At 41.7% G+C, this 8,052-nt stretch overlaps 1 protein-coding gene and 1 long non-coding RNA gene across 6 annotated transcripts in view; one reads left to right on the top strand and one right to left on the bottom strand.

The window, feature by feature from the left end:
* Positions 1–771: 771 nt before the first annotated feature.
* LOC132426650 (uncharacterized) lies at positions 772–7,738 on the bottom strand. Its single transcript, XR_009519746.1, has 3 exons — positions 7,715–7,738; positions 4,733–4,836; positions 772–926 (listed from the first exon to the last, which is right to left on the bottom strand). It is a non-coding gene; the product is annotated as an uncharacterized lncRNA (long non-coding RNA).
* PLGRKT (plasminogen receptor with a C-terminal lysine) overlaps positions 7,260–8,052 on the top strand; it is a 50,324-nt gene continuing 49,531 nt past the window's right edge. For 2 of the 5 annotated variants that reach the window (XM_060013447.1, XM_069540721.1), the window contains exon 1: positions 7,260–7,354. The gene's annotated coding sequence lies outside the window, so the exon portion shown is untranslated. The other 3 variants (XM_060013448.1, XM_060013449.1, XM_060013446.1) reach the window with 3 other exon arrangements.

Raw genomic sequence — 8,052 nt, 5'->3', positions numbered from 1 at the left:
CAGAGGGAAAGCCTCAGAGGCTGAGAAATGCCATCAGCTAAGGCAATAGCATTAAGGTGTGTGTTTGTGTGTACTCTAGGCATGAATTGGTTTACTTCTTACAGAATATGGCAAAGTGGAGAGTAAGGGGAAAGCATAGGTTTCATCCGCGCTTGTGCATGAACAAGCCAAGTAGAAACATGAATTATAGACTAGAGTAATAGACATTTTACAACCCCAAGCAAAGGCCCCCGACCCAGAATCTCTTGCTAATTTTGTGTTAATCAGAGCTGACATAGCAAAAGAGAAGACCATAGCAGCATTTTAAGAGTAAGATAGGATAGTGACACACTGACCTCAAACACTGAGGTAGACTTGGAAAGTCAGAAGCAACATAGGCATACTTCTACCTCTTGAAGTCCAACTCTCTCAAGGCAAGGCCCCAGGGGGTGAAGATAAGCAGTTTCCCCAAACCCAGTGAGGCCTGGCCTAGGTGTGAATTGGACAAGGTGGTTCTAGTTTGCAGCTGATATATTGTAGGGTTGATATCAAGCAAAATCATGGGGTATCCATTATTCTGTATGTCACAGACTCCAACAGTTATGAAGATAACCCTCATTTGCTTGGTTTTGATAAAGGGGATAATTAATGCCTGCTGTAACCACAAAAAAATTAACCCAGTGAACTCATCATTTTTCGTGTGTTCTTGGAGATCCTAAGAGGAAGATGGGGAGTTGGCATGGGGAAGAATAAAGTCTAACATTGACATGCTTGTTCCCACGTTTGCTTAGAAGAAGTTTAATGGACACTGTCAGGCCAAGCTTTGCAGCACTTCCAGGGATTCTTGCCACAGAAGGAAGAGAAAAAGAATGAAGAATGAACGCTGGGTATGGTTTTTTGATGTCCCTGGATGGCCCAAACACATGTTGTGTCCCTCTTGTGAAGAGCTGCAAAAGAGAGAATATGTAATAAGGTAGATAATTTTATTCATCAGAGTTCAGGGACTGTTTTCAACTTAAATTGAAATGCTACCTGGGATTCCAGGTAGGAGACCAGGCTGAATTTCTCAGAGGTGCAGGAGGCTGAGAGTCACTGGCTAGGAACAGGGTTATGTGAATGGCATGGGCTGTAGGTGAAGGAACTTATCAGGGGTTTAGTCTAGTGATATGGAAACCTCATGGTTGAGAAGAAGGAAAAATATAAGCAGCTACTGTAAGTGGAAAAAATATTTGGAAAGAGAGAAATATCTAGGGAAGATTTTAGGCGTTTCCTGTTAAATATGCTGTGCAGATCATTTGCAGGGACTGCTTAAGAAAGCTTATGTATTATTCTTAAGTGCTTCAGCTGTCAGTTGATGTTTTCTTAGATTGCTGTTACATGCTTGTACTGAACCATGTGAAGCTTCAGTTTTATTTAGGTTACACTCTGAAATACAATCGCCCACTGCTCAAAAAAGCTTTCCTTGACTTGGCTGCCTCCTTAAATTACTATCATTTCTGATTACTCCATTTCAATGGCAAACCTCAACAAACTATATCATCACTTTTTCAACTATCAAGTTAACAAAACAAAATGCAATAATTATAATAAAGATTATAAATATAGCATTTTTATAAAATATATAGCATTTTTTGTCAGACACCATGTCTTGATGATTTACCTACATTAGCTAGTTTACATTTTACAACAATTCTATGAAGAAGATACTATTATCGCCCCTATTTTATTTTTTAATTAATTAATTAATTAATTTACGGCTGCGTTGGGTCTTCGTTGCTGCATGTGGGTTTTCTCTAGTTGCGGCGAGCGGGGGCTACTCTTTGTTGTGGTGTGTGGGCTTCTCATTGCGGTGGCTTCTCTTGTTGAGGAGCACGGGCTCTAGGCACATGGGCTTCAGTAATTCTGGCGTGTGAGCCCAGTAGTTGTGGCTCGCGGGCTCTAGAGTGCAGGCTCAGTAGTTGTGGTGCTTGGGCTTCGTTGCCCCAAGGCATGTGGGATCTTCCCAGACCACGGATCAAACCCGTGTCCCCGCATTGGCAGGAGGATTCTTAACCACTGCACCACCAGGGAAGTCCCTATCACCCCTATTTTAGACATGGGGATACCAAGGCACAAAACTGAAGTAACGTGTCTGAGCTTATATAACTAGGAAGTGGTACAGCTGAGATTCAAACCCAGGTACTGTGGCTTTAGTGTCTATGCCCTTAACCACCATATAAGTGTATCCTTGTTCACTGCTGGTGGCATCATGTATTTGTTCAACCTCAAAAAATTAAACATAGAGTTACCATTTAACCCAGCTAATTCTACTCCTATGTATATAACCAAGATAATTGAAAACATAGGTACAAAAAGTTTTACATGAATGTACATAGCAGCACTATTCATAATAGCAAAAAAGTAGGAACAATCCAAATGTTCATCAGTTTTGAATGGATAAACAAAATGTGGTATATCTATACAATGAAATATTACTCAGTCATTAAAAGGAATGAAGTACTGACACATGTTACAACTTGGATGAACCCTGAAAACCTTATGCTACGTGAAAGAAGCCATATACAAAAGGCCATATGTTGTATGATTCTATTTATATAAAATGTCTAGAATACGCAAATCTATCGAGACAGAAAGCAGACTAACAGTTGCCAGGGGCTGGTGGGGGAAGGGGGACAATGGGGAGTGGCTGCTAAAGGGTATGGGGTTTCTTTTTGGGGTGATGAAAATGTTATGGAATTAGGTAGGGGTGATAGTTGAACAACATTTTGAATATACTAAAAGCCACTAAACTGTACTCTTTTAAACGGAAAATTTTATGATATGTGAATTATATCTCAATATAAAATTTTCTAGGTAGGGAGAAAACAAGATTTGAGTCCACTGCTGCCATTATATTACAGTGCCATATGGTGTCACTTGAGGAATGGACAAAGTCCAGAGAAGGCTGTCCAAAGCTCAGTGATGCTCTGCTGGTTCAGATTGCGCCCAGGCTACAATATGCCCTATGAATGAAGTCTGAAGTTAAAATTCAGACTGTGTTCCAGAGTATGCGCAACACAATTCCAGAATAGCTTAATACTGAAGACTTCTATCATTATCCCCACACATGCTCTTCTTCATAGACTGAAGTTCTTGGCTAAACCTGTTTCCCATTTTAATGAAGAAATTCACACTCCTTTCAAAAGCATCCCTTTAAAAGGGAATACCTCTAAGCACATCTTGAACTTTCAAAAACTTTTAAAAAATTTATTACTCTATAAACTTTTATTTATTATTCTAAATATTCTTTTTTAAATTCTGGGGCTTCCCTGGTGGTCCAGTGGCTAAGAATCCATGCTCGCAATGCAGGGGGCCCAAGTTCCATCCCTGATCAGGGAACTAGATCCCACATGCCACAACGAAGATCATGCATGCCGTCACTAAGACCTGATGCAGCCAAATAAATAAACAAATAAATATTTTTAAAAAATAAAAAATAAATTAAAAAAATAAATTCTCATTGGAGTATAGTTGATCTACAGTTTTGTGCCAGCTTCAGGTACACAGCAAAGTGAGTCAGCTACACACATACACATATCCACTCTTCCTTAGATTCCCCTCCCATATAGGCCACCAAAGAGCACTGAATAGAGTTCCTTGTGCCACCCAGTAGGTCCTCATCAGTTATCCATTCCATAGTAATGTGTACACGTCAATCCCAATTCCCCAATTAAAAACTTTGTTTTCTTAAAAAACTACTTTACGGATATACAGGGAAATATTGAGTAATTTTACTGTCGTGAGGTAGGGGACTTTAAATGAGTTGAGAACTTTATGGATTTTACATCAATTCTTTCTATAATATGTATACTATTTAATCCAGTATTTCCAATCAAAATATTAAAAAGCTATACATATATGAGGCGATCATCATGATGTTATTTTTTTTAGGGTCTGGGAAGCCATCTAATTCTTTTTTAAAAATTTTTTATTTTATATTGGAGCATAGTTGATTAACAGTGATGCTACTGACAGTAGCAAAAAAAAATCAGAAATATCCAATGATGGAAATTGTATACATACTTGCTGAAAATCTTACATATGTTAAATGGTATATATGAATTCCATTTAACAACATGAAAATCCTTATGCTATAATGCAAAATGATTTTTAAAAGTACCTATTTGTATGTGTGTATAAAGCATATATACATACATTCACAAATTCATACAATTAGAAATAATGCACACACCAGTTAGTTATATGTCATTTGATATTGAAATAATTTTCCTTTAATCTTCTCACCCCACAGTCTATAAAATGTGTTCAATATCTATACCAAGATTTCTCTCAATTCCCAGAGTAGATATTCTCATAGTCACTTTTTTCACTTATATTTTAAAATACATACAAGAGTATTTATAATGTATATGTATAAAGTGTATCCATTGGGTTTCCATCAGGAATCAGAATTCTACTCAGTTGGTCTGACTAAAGAGATCTTAGATGCTAATTAAAGGAGTGGGGGTAGGGTTAAGAGAACCATCTAGCTCCCAACCACCAAGTTGGGGTGAAGAACCATCAGGTTGAGAGTATAACAGCAGCGGGAAACCCATAGCATCTCTAGGCTGAAGAGTAAGGGAGGAGAGCATTTCCAGAGCTCTGTGAGCTGGAGCCACAGAGGAGGGGCCACGGGTCAAGAGCTGAAGTTGTGGAGAGACACAACCACTGCCAGATCCTCAAACAGAGAAAGAATGGATAAAATATACCCTACCTCTCTTTTCTCCTGTCTCCTGTCTCCTGTGGATGCCTCCAAAGTCCCAACCCAAATGGAAGCCAGCTGAGAAGAGCCCAGGTGCTGTTTTCCAAAGAGGTCAGCTGCTGGGGTATAGAATAGGGCAAGGAAGGGGGGAGAATGGATATGAGGGGAGGCAAATAGAAGACCGGGATAGTCTACCTGTTTTGCCACCCAGTATTTATTCTTTCCCTTTGCTCAGATGGAGAGAAACGCATCCCCTAAACATGAGAATCACAGAGTCCTACCAAGTACTATATTGCTTTGAGGTGACGGCAATACTCTGACCTAGAAACTAAATTATAATGTTTGTCTCCATCAGTATTCTTCATCCAAGGAAACAGGGAAAGGAAGGGCAGGGAAGAAATAATCAATTAACGTTTTATATACAGAGCTACAGTAGTCCCTGCCTCTATAGCTTGTTGCTAGGCTAAAATTGATAATCATAATTTCCTACTTCATTCACTTTTGTTTCCCTTGCTCTATACAGTATCTTAGTAGATTAGGATTTTTTACCTGGTATGGTGATACAACACTTTAATTCCTGTATGGTCTGAAATTTAAGTGCTCCTGACTTTATCAGGTTACTGTAGTTATCTAATGATCATTATTATTGCACATGGGAGTATTAACATATGCTCAGTGAATCTTTGGGAGTCATGCACATTTCCCCTTGCCCTCATTGTATAGCTGCAACCCAATTTCCTCTTGGTAATTAGGATCAGTTATTCCAATTCCATCATGATGAGGAACCAAACTGATTGGGGGCAGTTTCAGCTTCCAATTCAATGGAGCTATGGCTGGGTCCTCTAGTGGAAACATTTCTTCCTTTTGAACTAGTACTTCAAAGTATGATAAACCCAAGGTTGTAGAAATGGTGTGCTGGATATTTTCATTTGTCCGGAACCTCTACAGACTGTATGGACCTGGCTCCCCTATCTTCTGGCTTTCTTGTGGATCCAGCCAATGGAAGATTTCAGCAGGATTTCCGAGCATGGAAGGACAGAAGGATGTATCTTTCTTTTCCACCCTATCCCCACTTGGAGCTGAGGTGCTAGCAGTGGCTACAACTATAGGATCTTACCCTCCTGGGCCAAAGGTCAGCATCGACTGCTTTCCTCTCCTGAAAAACATAGCTCCTGTTGGTAGCCCTCTTATACAGCCACAGCTATGGCTCTCGCCTGGTTTTAGTAACTGCTCCCTTACCTTTGTCCCTTCAGACCTAGAGTTAGTAACAGGATCCCACTGTTGCTGGTTACTACTGTTTATTTAATGCTAACTGTGTGCCAGACATGGTGCTAAGTGCCTGAATATATTATCTCATTTAGTCTTCACAATCCAGTAAATTAGATGGCTTTAGTCCTATTGTAGAGATGATAAAAGTAAGTTTTGGAGAGGATGAAGAGTGACAGTGATGGAGCTGGAAATCAAATCAAATATAGGTGTGCTTATGCTAGAGTCCAAGCACTCAAATGCTATCATACCAATTGTTATCCCCTCTTAAAGAGTCAAAGTTCCATGTGGCTTTGCTTCTATGGTGCCCCAGTCACTGTGGCAACAGGTCGGTGTGGTGTTCGCTCACATACAGAGCCTGGGGAAGGTTAGATCCCTTCTCCACAGGTGTGATGGTCAGCCAGGGCTAAGGGCAGTGACCTTCCTCATTGACCTTCCTCAAGGCCAGAGCCTGGTGAAGTCCATGGTATTCTTCCAAGCCATTTAATAACAAAGAACAGAATGCCAACAGTTCCTCAAGTATTCTCTCAATGAAGCTGGGTGAGAGGCTTGACTTACTCAAGATAGAAATTACTAGTGGGGTGAGAAGAAATGAATCTCTCAGAACAGAAGGGGAGAAAGATAGCTCTGTCAAAAAAAAAAAAAGAAATTTGATTTGGTAACTCTGGTCAAGTCTGCTCTTTTTCGTTTCCTGTCTTAATCTTTTTGCCACTTTAATGGTGGCAGCTCAACAGATGGAGTAGGCTGAGGCTCTAACAAATTAAATAAACTATGTCTGTGCTGAGATTCAAATGGGGAAAAAAGTCCACGCTCAACATAAACCTATTCTATAAGAAGAAAAGCCCTTACATATGTTTATAACTGTGGATTATGCTTAAGTGACAACCGCTCACGAGACACATTCTCTTCTAGAAACAGAGCCTACAAGTGGTGGTTGACATCGTATGTGAACAACTGTGAGACGGCTCATTAAGCTCTATGGAGGTTTTAGCTCTGCGAGGGAGCATGGATTGCTCAGGCTCCTCGTGGGTAATTGACAAACCTCACTGAGGACTTTAAGTGAGATTTCCATTATGCTTCTTCTGCCTCCCCTCAAAATTTGAGTCGCTGGATTTTGAATTTGCCTTTTTAACCTGCCCCTTCCAGGCGCCAGGCGGGAAAGAAAACACCAGGCCTCCTCGGTCAGGCAAGCGGGCCCTTTAAGGAAGACGAGACCTGCGCTGATAGGCTGAGGCTCGGAATCCCTGCCATGGCTAGCCAATCCCAAAGCTCTGCGGGGCGAGACCCGGTCCGTGCGGCGGTCTCGGACTCCGGCCTGGAGGCCTCTGCTTTGATCAGTGTCCCCGCACTTCCACTGCGCACTGCCCAGTGAGTGAGCGCCGGCCGTGCGTGCCAGGCCGGCCTCAGGCTGCTGGGGAGGGCGGGTCCGCGGGGCTGCGTCTGCGTCTGCCGGCGCCGAGCTCAGGGCCTTGGGCTTGCCGGGCCGCGCTGGGTGCCCTCTCCTTGTGAGTGCCCTTGGCTTTCCCGCTCCTAGTATCGCCAACCTCGTTTCGGAGGAACCGCTTCTAGTGCTAAAGACTCCAGACCTCTCCCATACCATTGTAATTAAGTTGGGGGAAGTAGGCAGAGCCTTATCAACGGAAATCAGCATACCACTGCAGGAATTCCCAAGTTACTGTGATTGGGTCCAGGATGAGCGGGTGGAGTTATAAATTACAGAAAACCTACCTGAAGCTGTGAGTTCTCGGCTGGAATTTGCAGGGGAAATGGGCTAGTTGGAATGGAACCCAAAGACTTATTGAAAATGATTGTAATTATGCAACCAGTCAGAAATGTAGGTAGTTAATGTGTCATTCGATCAGGAAATGAGTCAGCGCAGAAACTTGGATGACAGAGGTTATGGGTCATGGAATTATCCTTTTCTTTTCTTTTTAAAGTAAAATCAAATCCTGGCTCCTAGATGCAACCTGAGAAGGGCTGCCTGGAACTTGCGGTCCCAACACTTCTTCCTCAGAAATACCCATGCCTGTTGTAATCTGTAGCACAGTTGAGGCAGGGTTGGAGCA

The sequence above is a fragment of the Delphinus delphis genome, chromosome 6, assembly GCF_949987515.2.
Source record: "Delphinus delphis chromosome 6, mDelDel1.2, whole genome shotgun sequence".
NCBI classification, from domain to species: domain Eukaryota; kingdom Metazoa; phylum Chordata; class Mammalia; order Artiodactyla; family Delphinidae; genus Delphinus; species Delphinus delphis.
This window is presented reverse-complemented; position numbering and strand designations above follow the sequence as displayed.